Here is a 13,963-nt window from a genome sequence, read left to right as displayed (position 1 = left end):
GCCTCCCACATTTGGTTCTTCCCTTGGGAGATGGGAGCACGGCAGGAAAGGCAGCTCTGTAACCAGGAGGGAGGGGCCCTAGAAGAAGGGAAGCAGTGACTAGGGCAGGGGCTCCCAAGTGTCGGCCATCATCTCTTGCAGGGGAACCAGGCTCCCTGAAGTTGGAGGATCACGGCCCTACCCATTTGCTGATCCTCGCCCTCCTACCCTCCCCCTGACCCCAGGCACAGAACTTCTAACAGTACACGCTTTTGAGAATTAATTGCTTTTAGAGAATCATTTCACTGTTTAAATAACTTTCATCATAGAGAGAAAAGTCAAACTTCTCTAAAATGTTCACCGTGTGTGCTGAATTTTATGTGCACAAGGAAAACCACATGGATAGAAATGGGTTTTTTGTTTTCACACACAGCGTTATGGACTGAATTTATATGTTGACGCTCTAACCCCTAGTACCTCAGAATGTGACTGTATTTGGAGAGATGGCCTTTAAAGAGGTGACTAAGTTAGAATGAGGCCATTAGGGTGGGCCCTAATCCAACATGACTGGGGTCCTTAGAAGAGGAAGAAACACCAGGGATGTGTGAGCGCAGAGAAAAGGCCATGTCAGGACACGGGGAGAAGGTGGCCATCTGCAAGCCAAGAAGAGAGGCCTTGGGAGAAACCAAACCTGCTGACACCTTGATCTTTGACTTCCGACCTCCAGAAATGTGAGATAACAAAATTCTGCTGTTCGAGCCACCCAGTCTGTGGTACTTTGATATGGCAGCCCTAGCAAATGATAAACACAGTTTTAACAATACATGTTATCTATCGTGTCTGCTATCCACAGTGAAAATTATAAGATAATAGTTTTTGAATAAAATCCATCAATTGATTTCTCACCCAAACTATCTCTGGATTGTCTGTCATACATTAAAGAAATTAAAAGTCAACCTGAGGGGGGACTTCCCTGGTGGTCCAGTGGTAAAGAACCTGCCTTCCAATGCAGGGGACGCGGGTTCGATCCCTGGTAGGGGACCTAAGATCCCATATGCCACGGGCCAACTAAGCCTGCGTGCCAACTAAGCCCACGCGCCACAACTACTGAGCTCCCGTGCCTCAACTGGAGCCCGCATGCCGCAAACTACAGAACCCACATGCCCTGGAGCCCGCACGCCACAACTACAGAAGAGAAAATCCACGCGCCACAACGAACAGCCCGCATGCCTCAACTAAGACCCAACTAAGACGCATGCCTCAACACAGCCTAAATAAATAAATAAATAAACAGATAGATAGATAAATAAATAAATAAAATATATATTAAAAAAATCAACCTGAACCCTAGGGAACGTGAGTGATTACCAAAGTTTTATTTAATAACTGAATCCCTTAAAAAATCAACAAATTTTAGGTGGAAACTATCGAGATGAGGGGAGGGATCTACCAATAAACCTTTCATAAAGGAATTGATTCTTTGGGTTGAGAGAACAGAGTAGAATATTTTACATAAATGACTTCAAAAATCCACTAATTGGCTCTTCTTTGTCACCTACACACATGTACATATGTATACACAACATACACCAACATTTAGAAATTCTGGAATTTCCTAGTTCTGTGAGAGACATGGATGGTTTTGTTGGTTTTACTACACGTCTAGTAGGTCAGCATCATGGTTTAAACTCACAGTGGACAGCATCACACACTGACCCTAGATCAACCAGGGCAGCTGGTGGCCCCGAGCCACCTGCTAAATGTGTAATACTGGTTATGGGGAACACCTTGTGAGAAAGAGTGAATTGCTCCCCACCCTACAGCGACGTATTCCCCCAACAGCATGGACAACTAGACACTCAATCAGAGCCCAGAGTTCAGTCCAGAGTTGCCCCAGGAAACTTATGCTTTCTTCTTCAATATGCTCATCGAAGAAAGCAGAATTATCTCTGAATGTAAAATGATCAAGAGAACTGGCAAGTTATTTAAATAAACTGTTTCTTAGTTTCTTCCAACCAATGTCAAATTCATTCTAGAGGTGGGCCATGTGAGGCCCACACTATAGAATGACAGGAAGAGGGGAGAGATTTCCAGCACTGTCCAATGAAATAATCCTCAGAAGGCCGGCCTCTAATCCGGAGGATGTGGGTGTGAATCGGCCAAGTTCTAGCAGAGAAGATAAGAAGCAGGTTTATCCAGTTATGTTTTATCACGATTTTGGACCATTCAAAAATATAAAGCATTTTGCTATGCAAATCGTGCCAAAAGTCACCCTTAAATACTATTCTACCTAAAATGAATGGGAGAAAAGTAAACTTTTTGTTCAAAAAAGGTTGAATTCATCACTGTGTGTGTGTGTGTGTGTGTGTGTGTGTGTTTGTGGTGGGGGGTGGGTACAGGGAAAGGACATAATAGAAATAATACAATTGAAAAGATACTAACGTCCAATATTCTCTTGCCCTCATTACTTTCTATTCCCTATCTTATTTTTATTTATATTCCTTGATATTTTACTTTATATATAACGTTCTTAACTCATTTTCATGTATATATTTCTTGTGTGCTCTTGGCATCTTCAGGTTAGATTTTTGAGAATTTTTTTCCTGCTTCCAAAAGTAGCATATATTCATTTAGAAAATGATAGACAATATAAAAATACAAAGATGAAAATAAAACACGACAGTTGTATTTAACCATTGAAGGAAGCATTTGATAATAATTAAATATTAGGTGAAAAAGGGTTGGGGTTAATAATACCCAGAGATAATTCTTGTTAACCTTTTGATGTACATTTTTCCAGCTTTTATACACAAACACACACATACCTCTTTGTATCTATATAAATACACACATGCACAACTGTTTGACCAATAAATATTAACAGAAGGAAATTTATAATACATACAACTCGACAGTGTTTTAATAAGGAAAGGCCCTTAAATTCATATCGAGTTATTGCAGCCATAAAAAAAATGATTGCAAAGGCATTCATTATACAGGTAATGAATCTACTCCAAGTTACACCGTTAAAATAAAATCATTTAGCAAAAACTCAAATTGCTGCTAACATTGGTAGTTTGGGGATTCCTACTCATGATTATTTTTGGTTCTATTCTTTAGAAACTCCTCCATGAGACAAACTTAGTTGGATGTGTTTAAGATCTGCAAACCATCAGAACTAATTAAGATGAAGTTGGCTTTGTTCTTCAACTTCCTGTAAAAATGCTCAACAGGAAAATTGATGCTCACAGCAAACCACAGCCATCCTGTTTCTTTAGCAGTCTTTTCACAGCTGCAGTTGCCCGTAGTTTCTATTTTCTGATACCAGGCCCAGTGCAACAGCTCAGTGCCCCACCCCCAAGCCCGGCATGTCGTTTTGGCCATTTTAGCAACTTTTAATACGTTTGCATAAAGTTTGTTTCTATTATTGTGACTCTTCCTCTCCTCAGTCCAAGCTCCAGAGGGCTGAAGGCAGTGAGGCAATCAATGCAAGAGGAGAAGCAGAAAAGGCTGCTCAACCCAAGAAGAAGCCAAAGGTAGAGAAGAGAAACAAGCTTTCCTTTATAAGCAAAGCAACTGCCTCACCTAGTTCATGATCATTGTTCTTCTCAATCTGAGCTGAATGTGGTACGCACGCTTGCTGTACACAGGACCCCTCATTTCTCAAAATGTACTTGCTCTTTTCTCCGTTGATCATCATTTAAGGCAATAGCTTAAGTCAATTCTGCTTACGGGCTGTTTTCTCAATGGTAAGGGTTTGTGTCTCTGCTGTACTTGGAGGGTCCTTGGCTATTTCAGAAACACTTCTTTTAGATAAAGAGTTGGATAATTTGGGGAGTAGGGGGAATTTTTCAGAGAAGACATTTTGAAGCATCTACAATGTCATTACAATTAGAGGGGAGCCTGGACACAAACCCACAATTTTATTTTAAGAGTAACTGCTGGGGAAATAAAGGTTGCTATGAAGTAAAATTATTTTCTTAATACACTGTCCTACATGTTTAATAGAAAAATTAGTGCAAATTCATAGACAGCTAAACCCTCTCAAAAATGAGAAAATGAAGGTAAGTTGAATGACCCACCTACTTGTCCTTGTTTAACTATGGGAAAGGAAAGAGAAATCTTTTCTACTTTATCCACTTAACTAAAAAGTACCAATTTTCCTCCCACGACTTCCCATCTCTAACAAGTACTGGTTGGTTTTTTTTTTTAGTACTCTCTTTAAGGGCCTCAAATCTCAAAACTACGTTTCCCTAAATCCTCAGCACCACATTTAGTTTTACCAGAGGATTAAGATCTGCCCCTCCCTGTTCTCCACTACACACACACACCACACACACTCATGCACACATACTCACAGCATATAGGTCAACATACTCAACATATTTTATTCATTTAACCATTGAAAGTGTAGCCTTATAATATAAGCAGAAGAGTCACCGAATTTACTTCTGAAAAGGTCAAAAGACTTAGAAAGGAAATGGTCTTACCTGAGATTATTCACTTAAAGATATTTACTGTGGCTGTGACATTTAAAACAAAGCATTTGTACAATCCCAGATTCTCAGGATTAGAAAAGAACATCTTGTGGCCTCCTAAGTACTTAACGAAAAAAGCTCTTGAAATTACAGTTAGTTGTTAGTGGCCTTGGGCAAACTGCTTAGCCTAAGTCCAGTTCCCACAATAAAATGGCGAGAAGGGTACCGACTCAACAGGACTATTCAAGAGTTAAATGAGGCAAGTGCTAAATAAGTATTAGCCATTTTAAAAAAATAAAATGAGCAAAAGTCAAGAGCCTAACATACAGTGAGTGCTCAATAAATATCGTCTTTTCCTTTTTTTAACCATGAGAAGGAGAAACCACAAGCTGATGACGTAGCCCACATGTGCACACCCATGCAAACTTCTGCATTACAAACGAATGGCAAACGGAGGTGCATATAAAGTGCATTTTAAATTTCTCAGAAAAGCATACTAATTAAGGCATTTCTTATTCTAGTATTCGTTTTTTCAGTTTTAATTTTCAGGACTGAGGGTTGCAAAATACAGACAGAGGTATTTGATAGTCCAGGGGAAATGCTCTTTTCAACAATAAGTAAATGTATGACAATTTGGAAAAACAAAAATGAGTCAAACCTTAAAGCAGGAACGAATCACAATTTAAATAGCCAGAAACTCCCAACGAAAATGACGTGTTCATGAAATGTTAAGCAGACTTCAAAAGTGCATAAAACTTGAAAGGTCCAGGAATTAGGTAGCTCACTTCCTCTTACATTTTAGCACAGGTTGGGGAACTTCCAGCCTATAGGGCAGATTTAGAATTTGATTTCGTCAACGATCAGAGTGAAATTGCTGCTGGACCCCAGGGAAAATTCTTCACCATGGGAAGGTCTCTGAATACTGCAGTTCATTCAGAGTATGTGTAATCCTTAAAAATTTAGATATTAGAGTAATTGAAGAGCTGTGAGCAATTAACCAACAGATGAACTTTTCAAAGAGCATCAGAAAACAACCTATGATTTTAGATAAATCATTTAACCTCTTTAGACTATAAAAGGACAATTTTGACTGAACGATGTTCCAGTTCAGAAGCAGCATAACTTTATGAAGTTAATGCATAATGTTAGACCCACAGCCCAAGTGACTAGTAAGGGTATGGTTTCCACACTAATGGACCTCAAAATCTTTTTCAGGCTTCTCATCTTCCTCTCTCACTATCCTGTCTTATTCTTTATCCTGCTTTCCCACTATCTTTCTCTCTACCAAGCTGTCCTACTTTTCTTAATTAGAACCCTCCTACAGTCTTTTCTTCATTTTACCACTTGTCTATTTTCTACTGTATACACTAGTTATGCCATTGAATTATTTAAAAGAACTTATACTTATTGACCAAAGTTGTACGTGCCCTCTTAACTTTTTAAAGCTTTATTTTATATTTCTCCATGGGGTAAAAGGAATATAAGTCAAGTTGCTTTTTCATATATGCCCCAAAGAAAAAAAAAAGCATTTTTTTGATACAAAAAAGTTTCCTTAATCCTGCTCTGTACATCTCTGGGTACACCGTTTGAAATACGAAAATTACAATATTTTATGTCAAAATATTAATCATATTAAATGTAACTAGTTACAATGAATGCTGCAGAATTTGATTAGCAATAGTAATTGTGCACCGCACTGTTAGGATGTTGAACAGAATGATTCTAAAAGACAAACTGTCCTAAAAGACTCTGCTTAGAAATGGTTTGGGATTTGAACTTAAGTAACAGGTTTGTAGCAACAGACTGGCAAGAGCTTAGCTCCACGGTACTTTCCTTTGAAGCTTCCAGTGGCTCCTTTTGCTTTAAAAGCACTTACTGTTGCCGGCCGAAGTGACAATTCAAAGGCAGTCATGTGGACAATTGCACCATCCACCGAAAGGATACAGTTACTGACATAAACCCCCATTTTAAATGGGAGAAAAAATTCCTGTGGATCCAAACTTGTCCAGTGGTCAGGAATAATTCTCCTGAAAATCTCGCTTACATTTTGGTTCAAAACGCAAGTTCTAAATTGCCCACAATCACTATAGCAGTGAAACTAGTCCTGTGTGCAACAGGACTCGACCACATGGTACTCTACTGAAAAATTAAACAACTTTATCTCAACATACTATGGTCCATCAAAAGCCATCGAGTCCTTCCCTCTAACTGAATACAGGAAATACATTTAGTTTGAATATAAGTTTTCTTACCGTTAAAGGATACTGCGGGAAGGCATGATCAGGGACACAGGCAGACAGGGAGCAAGCAAGATATGAGAGAGAAAACCGTCCCTGAGAAAGGCATCATCTTCTAACGCAAACGTGGGGTCGTTTTTGGACAAGCTCTGGCCTCTCGTTAAATGTGACACACTGAGTCAGAGGCAGACATCCTTCTGTGGTTATTCACTTCCTGTTTGATTAATTTGTTGCTTGTTCCTTCCTCCTTTTCTGCAGAAAAAAAGGCTAGATGGGTTTTACTTCAGAAGCAAGCAAGAAAAAAACCCTAAATTTGGAAAATTACATGTTTCTCCTTCCCACCAGGTGTAACATACCTCTTGGTACAGGGACAAGAGGAGATTAGCACCTCCATCTGGTTAACAGCCCAACTTTATTCTAGACACCTCCACAAAAATAACTGCTCACAGAACGTGAGATTCCTTCAAGAAATTCCATTTTAAAGCATCACTCTCGATATTGATGATAACATTTAGGATTAAGGGAAAGAGTCACTCAAGAACTAAAAGCTCTAAGCAGCACTAATAAATAACGTAAGTGATCCTTCCTTATCTACAGAGCGGGGTAGGGAGTAAGTTACAAACACAGGTGAAGAGAGCTAGTCAGGTGTATGAAGGCAAATGAGTTTTGAAACGTGATTTTGGTGCCCAAGTCAGGATAAATAATATACAGGCACAACTCAATTTATTGTGCTTCGCTTTATTGTGCTTTGCAGATATTACGTTTTATTTTATTTTTTAACAAATTGAAGGTCTATGGCAGCCCTGAGTCAAGCAAGTCTATTGGCGCCATTTTTCCAGAAGTATTTGCTCACCTTGTGTCTCTGTGTCACATTTTGATAATTCAAGCAATATTTCAAACTTCTTCATTATTATTATATTGGTTATGGTGATCTGTGATTGCTGATCTTTGACGTTACTACCACGACTCGCTGAAGGCTCAGACGATTACCACTTGAATGAAGTTTTTAAAAATTGAGGTATAGTTGACTTACAATAGCAATAAAGTAGTTTTTAATTAAGGTATGTACTTTTTTTTAGACATGATGCTACTGCACACTTAACGGCCTACAGTAGAGTATAAGCATAACTTGTACACGCACTGGGAAACCAAAAAGATCGGTGTGACTTTCTTTATTGCGGTATTCGCTTTATTGCAGTAGCCTGGAACGGAATCTTCAGTATCTCCGAAGTAAGCCTGTACAGCTCAAGGCAGCTGAAGATCAGAGCTTTCTAAGCCAAAATGTTTTGTTTCCGTCCGCCACACTTAATGGGGTGACAATAACTCTCCCAGAGGATGCTTGACAGAAGCACAGAGATGATGAGTACACAAGGAGGAAACTCAGATTCCTCACTCTCAAAGGACTCTAAGAGGTGGGTAGGCAATGGAATACAGGCAAAAAATATTATACCGAAACCTTGAGAAGTGTATAAAAATCTAAAAACGCTCATAATTTTTTCTCAATCCACCTGACAGGTTCAGACTGATATCTGTGACACACACCACGTACCTCGGAGAAAACGGTATCAGCTGAAAGAATGAAAAACAGAGGCACATTCTGGAGAAGTACTGGGATAGTTGACATCCAAGGTTCTTTTAACTCTCAAGTCTTTGAGATATGAGTCTAGCCTCACAAGGAGTTTCATGATGCCAAGCCACGGCAGAATTCCTAGAAGTGGGGCTTCCAAGGATTAGTGACCTAGAGTCTTCTACTTTGCCTGGTGCCACTCGATGGTACACTTTATTCTTCTCAACTAACGTAGGGCCTGGAGTCCAAGGGACACTCAATACATGAATAAATACATACAGGCCTGAGGCTGGACAGAGGTGGAGGCCTGCAGCTATTATCTCCTTCACCCTCCACTAAGCTCGGGAAAACACAGAACTTGATCACCTACCAGGTAAATGCCTGAGTGACTCTTTGGGGAAGTCTAACTATAGTTGGGTCTAAAAAGAGAACATGGGCAATAGGGTGATTTCTCTATGTGTTTACAGAATTACTTTGAAGTTCTCTAATAAGTAATGTGCCCCAAACACACACACACACACACACACACACACACACACACACACACCCAGGACACTACAGTTCATGACTATTCTCACCCATTAGGAAAAACTCAACTAGAAGGGGGTATGTCACTTAGAAGTCTGGAGCCTGTGAGACACACAAGGGAGTAGCTGTCTAGGGTTTGGGTCTATTTCATCTTTAATGAGAACTTGTAAGGACAGTCAACTTTGGATACATTTATGAGGTGTCCACTATGCACCATAGGACATATATCAGATAATGTTCCTCCCTGTTTAAAACCCTCCAACGGTTTCTCATTTCACTTTAAAAATCCAAGCTCTGCCTAGGCCCACAAGGACCCACAAGATCTGCGTCCCCCCGCACACCCAGCTCTCTGACCTCATCTCAAGTAAACTCCCTCTTGCTAATTTCCTTCCAGGTCTTTCTGTTCCGTAAATGCACAAGCTCATTTGCATCCTGGCCCTGACACTTGTAAGCCCTCTCACCTGGTACACTCACCTCCCTGGTTCCTTTTCATTCTCCAGTTGTCAGCAAAAATGCCCCCTCTCATGTCCCATCTCTACTCCCATTTTCTTTTATACATTGCACGTGTCACCACCTGGCATTTTTTCATTTAATTGTTTATTTACTTGTACATCCCTCCCCACTAGAATTCAAGCTCCATAGGATCTTGTTTCCTGCTGTCGCCTCAGCATCTAGAACAGCATCTGACTCCTGGTAGGTGCTCAATAAATATTATTTGTTGAATGAAAAAGAAAATCAATCTCTCTTTAAAATTCTACCAGAACATAACATTCGTTTAAGAGCCTAAGGCTGTTCCCCCTAAAGCAGTGACTAAGGAATGCCAAGCCTAGACTTGCACTTTCTTCTCGGGAAGGCTTAGGTTAAAGGGAAATCTGCCAGGGAAAGGACACTGGAGATCAGCAGTAAACCCTTTAGCCAACCGGGGGGCTTGGCAATGTGTGCAGAGTCTCATGCAGTGCAAGTGGCTCATGTCATTGGGCAGTGGGGAAGAGAAAAATGGGTTAGGAAAGTTAAAAACAAATAAATAATCCAATCGGAAAGGAAGGGGAAGAAATTAAAAGATAAAGGAAATAAGGCAGGAAAAGATGGAGACAAAGGAGAGATCACATGGTGGGCGGGGGGCAGTTCCAACTGCATCACTGACAAAGCGGCCTTGGAGGCCACCCTCTGCAGTGGGTGTAGGTGTTGGATGTGAAAGCGCTTTCTGCCCTTCCTCTGTGCCCAGGTGTTCCCAGATCCGCGTCAGTTTCTCAGACTAAGGAATTTTAAGGACGAATGAGACTGCAGAGATCAGAGTCCACACCATCATTTACAGAAGAGGAAACGGGGGTCCAGAGAGGTTAAGTGACCTGCCTCTGTCACACAGCAGGCAGCAGCAGAGCTGGTGCCAGAAGCCCAGTCTCTCTCTCCATGGTCCAGTGTCATTATGGCCTTAAGCCTCATTTTAAGTTCAGAGGAGGATTTCACTTAATTCCTCTCTATAAGCATAAGAAGAGGTGGAAGGAAGAGGGGTAGAGAGAAGGCTGTGATGTGGAGGGGAGCAGTTGAGGGTAGGGTTTGTACTGCTGTTCGGGATGTTATTATAATCAAAGGCCAAAGAAAAGTGGATTGAGACCCCAAGGCGAATAAAGATAATCACAATTCTGGACTTCAAAGAGAATCTTAAATGCGTATATCACCCTATTCAATACATAGACCAGTCCCAGCCTAGTGACAGAGTAAAACAATAATCAACAGTCTCCGGACCAATCAGATGAAGAATCCTCCAAGTTAATCTACAGAAACAGAAAACGAAGGACGGACAGAGATTATAGTACAACATGGTGGTTCTCACCAGTCTGGGTAAAGCCGTAAAGAATCACAGCCAACGACCCTCCTGTGGTGACCCCAAATCAACAGAGACTGAATAAGGGCAACAGTGACATGTATAAAATATAAGAACAATTGTTTTTCATAATTCTGGTTTTTCAAGTTGTGTTTTCATGACTACATGTTATAGTTCAGTATTTCCCTGGTAGTGGAAACATATTTTAGAATACTGTATTCCTTCCATTCTAAAACACCACCTTCTTCAATAGCAAAATACCCCCCTTATAGCTTTTTCGGGGGAAAAGGAAACAGTACCAAATTAAATGTATGCATTTATTGTAAGAGAAATTCTACTTGCAACTTGTTAAAATATAGGAATTATGCGATTTAAAAGAGCAGAAACAAAGGAATTACCTTCTTCCCCATAAACTTATCAGTACAGTTACATAGAGGGCTGATCATTTAAAAATAATCTCAGAAACAGAGAAATTAAAAACAAATTTTGTACTATTCTATGTCCTGCTAATATAAATTGGTATAATCTTACTTGGGGAAATATTTGCAATATATTTCCTTATGTTTTGGCAGCTCAGCATCCACTGACCCTACTTACAATGATGTCCTTCAGTTTTCGTTTGGAGACATCCCTCCCTCCCTCCCTCCCTCCCTCCCTCCTTGCCAGACCCTGTGGGTCCAGAGGAATTCACTCCCATTCCAGATACACGAAGAGCTGGCTCATGGGATCCTTGCATTCATGTGGCCCCAGAGACTTTTTTGGCGATGGCCTGTGACCTCATCAGAACCAAGGGAATTTGTGGCCAGAGGAGAGGACTCTTCCTGAGGGATGAGACTGGAGTTGGATCTGTGAAGATGGAGGGGCTGGAATTGGCTCACTCATCCTCTCACCCACATGGGGTTTGAAAATGAGACCAACAAAGTGGGGAGCTGGGGGTGGAGAAAACCCAGCAGTTGACGTTGTTGGCTGAATCCATCTATACCTGAAGCTAGCACTATTTTGGACTTTTAACTTATACTAGCAAATAAATTCTCTATTTTGTTTAAGCTAGTGTGATCAGGTTTTCTATCACTGGCAATACAAACACTCTTACGTGATACGGAAATCAGTAGTAGAAGTGAATATTGAATGTGACTAACCCTAAAATGTGCAACTGGCTGATTTAAGGTTGGATGACAGCTAGTGCGGGCTCTCCTGCACTAGGAGGTTGGCCATCCTGGCTATGTGATGGCAACACTGCTGGTTATGGCGCCACCTATTGAATCCTGGGTCTAAGACCACGAGCCTCCTGAAGGCGCACCATTAAAGGAGAAGAAATGTAGAAGGTTGGAGTGTGTTGGCTACTTGCAGCCTTCAGTGAGAGCCACAGGAAAGAGATAAACTTAGGATGAAACTGATTGGAAGCCCAGAGGCAGGGAAAAAGGGCTTTGTTAATAGAGGCCTTTTTTTTTTTCCTGTGAGGTGCAACCAAGATGGTTGAGAGTCAAATAATCTGGAGCTTCGTGGGTTTAAAAACCCACATTCTCTACACTATGCTAACATTAGATAGAGCAGGGCCAGACGGTAAGAACAATATCAGGAAAGAAGTTTGAAACCTAGGAGAAGCCCGATTCCCCATCGTCCCTCCAAAGATACTGTGGTCTCTCATCTGAGCAGAAGACCCGTTACATTCACTGTGATACACTGGTTTCCATCTCAGGAGCGAGGAGGAAATTATCAGTGGCTTCACCACCTCAGGCCACTGTTTCAAACTGTACCTAATCAGAGGCCACAAAATTTGGGAGTGGAGGATGGTTCATTTGCTGGGAGACAGAAATGCCCAGGCTTGGCTCCACATTCAAAGAGTACGACTCAACACAATCCTGAGTTTTGTTCACTAGTCCATGGAGTTCAGGGATTACAGAATCCTACCACGTTTTTAAGTACTAGAGGATAAAGCCCCAGAACGGTCGGAAACAGTTTATGATTGCTCAAATCCTAAGTCAATCCCTAGATCCCTGAAGCCAGGAGAACAGGGTGTAGGCCGTGGAACAGGTGCAGCCCTGCTCTGAGAGACGGCTCTGAAGGCAACAGATAAGGAAGGCCCACCCAGAGAGAAGGAGGTTAAGCCACTGGATGACCAAAGTTCTCATTCCATTGCCACACAGCTAGAATCTGTTCAGTGGGTTATAAAATATGCTAGAGACAGGAGACCAATGTCTCCGCTCCTTTCCCAAATGGAAGTTTAATTGTGAAATTCTTCTACTGTTCTCCCTCCACCATTGTATACTGGGTGTTAAATTTATAATCTAGCACTGGACTGTGAGATACTACATTCAGCACTGACGGACAAGACTGTGGAAAGTTTGGACTCGGCGCTGGACTTGGACCTGGATTGGCCACCTATTTTGGGGAGGAGGGTGAGTGTGATTTATTATGTGGGAGCATTTTTGAAACTGTATGTGTGGGAAGATGTGTGTGTGTGTGTTGGATAGGTAAATAGAGTATACATTGGTTGCTTTGGGGCTGTCCAGCATCCATTCTTCTGAATTACAGTAGAGCCTCAGATCTGGGGAGAGAGACATCCACTGATCTCCACTCCTGCTCTTCTGGCTTCAGTCGGGCTAACTCTACCCGGGCTCCAGGAATGGAAAGTGACCAGCCCTGGCTAGTTAGAGCCTGTGGTTCCCTGGCTGCAGTGATTGGTTCAGAGACGAGCATGTGACTACTTCGTACCAAGGAGATGCAATGAGACTTTTTCTAAGATGTGTGGGGCTGGGACTGGTGGTATGACAGCCACATGTACACACATGGAGACTGAGAATGAAGCCCTGCAGTGAACAAGCTGTGAGAGGAGCCTGAGACTAAGGGATAAATTAGGAGTTTGGGATTAACAGATACACACTACTATATCCCACTCCTGGGCATATATCTGGAGGAAACTCTAATTCAAAAAGATACATGCACCCCAATGTTCACAGCAGCACTATTTACAGTAGTCAAGACGTGGAAGCAACCTAAGTGTCCAGTGACAGATGAATGGATAAAGAAGATGTGGTATGTATACACAATGGAATACTACTCAGCCATAAAAAAGAATGAAATGATGCCATTTGTAGCAACTTGGATGGACCTAGAGATTATCATACTAAGTGAATTAAGTCAGAGAAAGACAAATATCATATCACTTATGTGTGGAATCTTTAAAAAATGACACAAATGAACTTATTTACAAAACAGAAACAGACTCACAGACACAGAAAACAAACTTATGGGTACCCAAGGGGAAAGAGGGTTGGGGAGGGATAATCAGGAGTTTGGGATTAGCAGATACAAACTATTATATATAAAATAAACAACAAGGTCCTAT

At 41.2% G+C, this 13,963-nt stretch overlaps 1 protein-coding gene across 3 annotated transcripts in view; it reads right to left on the bottom strand.

Annotated features, from left to right (window-relative positions):
- The window catches only part of WIPF1 (WAS/WASL interacting protein family member 1), a 120,006-nt gene that overhangs the window by 29,523 nt on the left and 76,520 nt on the right, over positions 1–13,963 (bottom strand). Inside the window, exon 2 of one of the 3 annotated variants that reach the window (XM_068544890.1) lies at positions 6,710–6,946. The exons of the other annotated variants lie outside the window; for them this stretch is intronic. The gene's annotated coding sequence lies outside the window, so the exon portion shown is untranslated. The remainder of the gene's footprint in view (positions 1–6,709; positions 6,947–13,963) is intronic. 3 annotated transcript variants of the gene reach the window in all.

The sequence above is a fragment of the Eschrichtius robustus genome, chromosome 5 (assembly GCF_028021215.1).
Source record: "Eschrichtius robustus isolate mEscRob2 chromosome 5, mEscRob2.pri, whole genome shotgun sequence".
Classification (NCBI taxonomy): Eukaryota; Metazoa; Chordata; class Mammalia; order Artiodactyla; family Eschrichtiidae; genus Eschrichtius; species Eschrichtius robustus.
The sequence above is the reverse complement of the archived record's forward strand: the minus strand, read 5'-3'. Positions and strand labels throughout refer to the sequence as shown.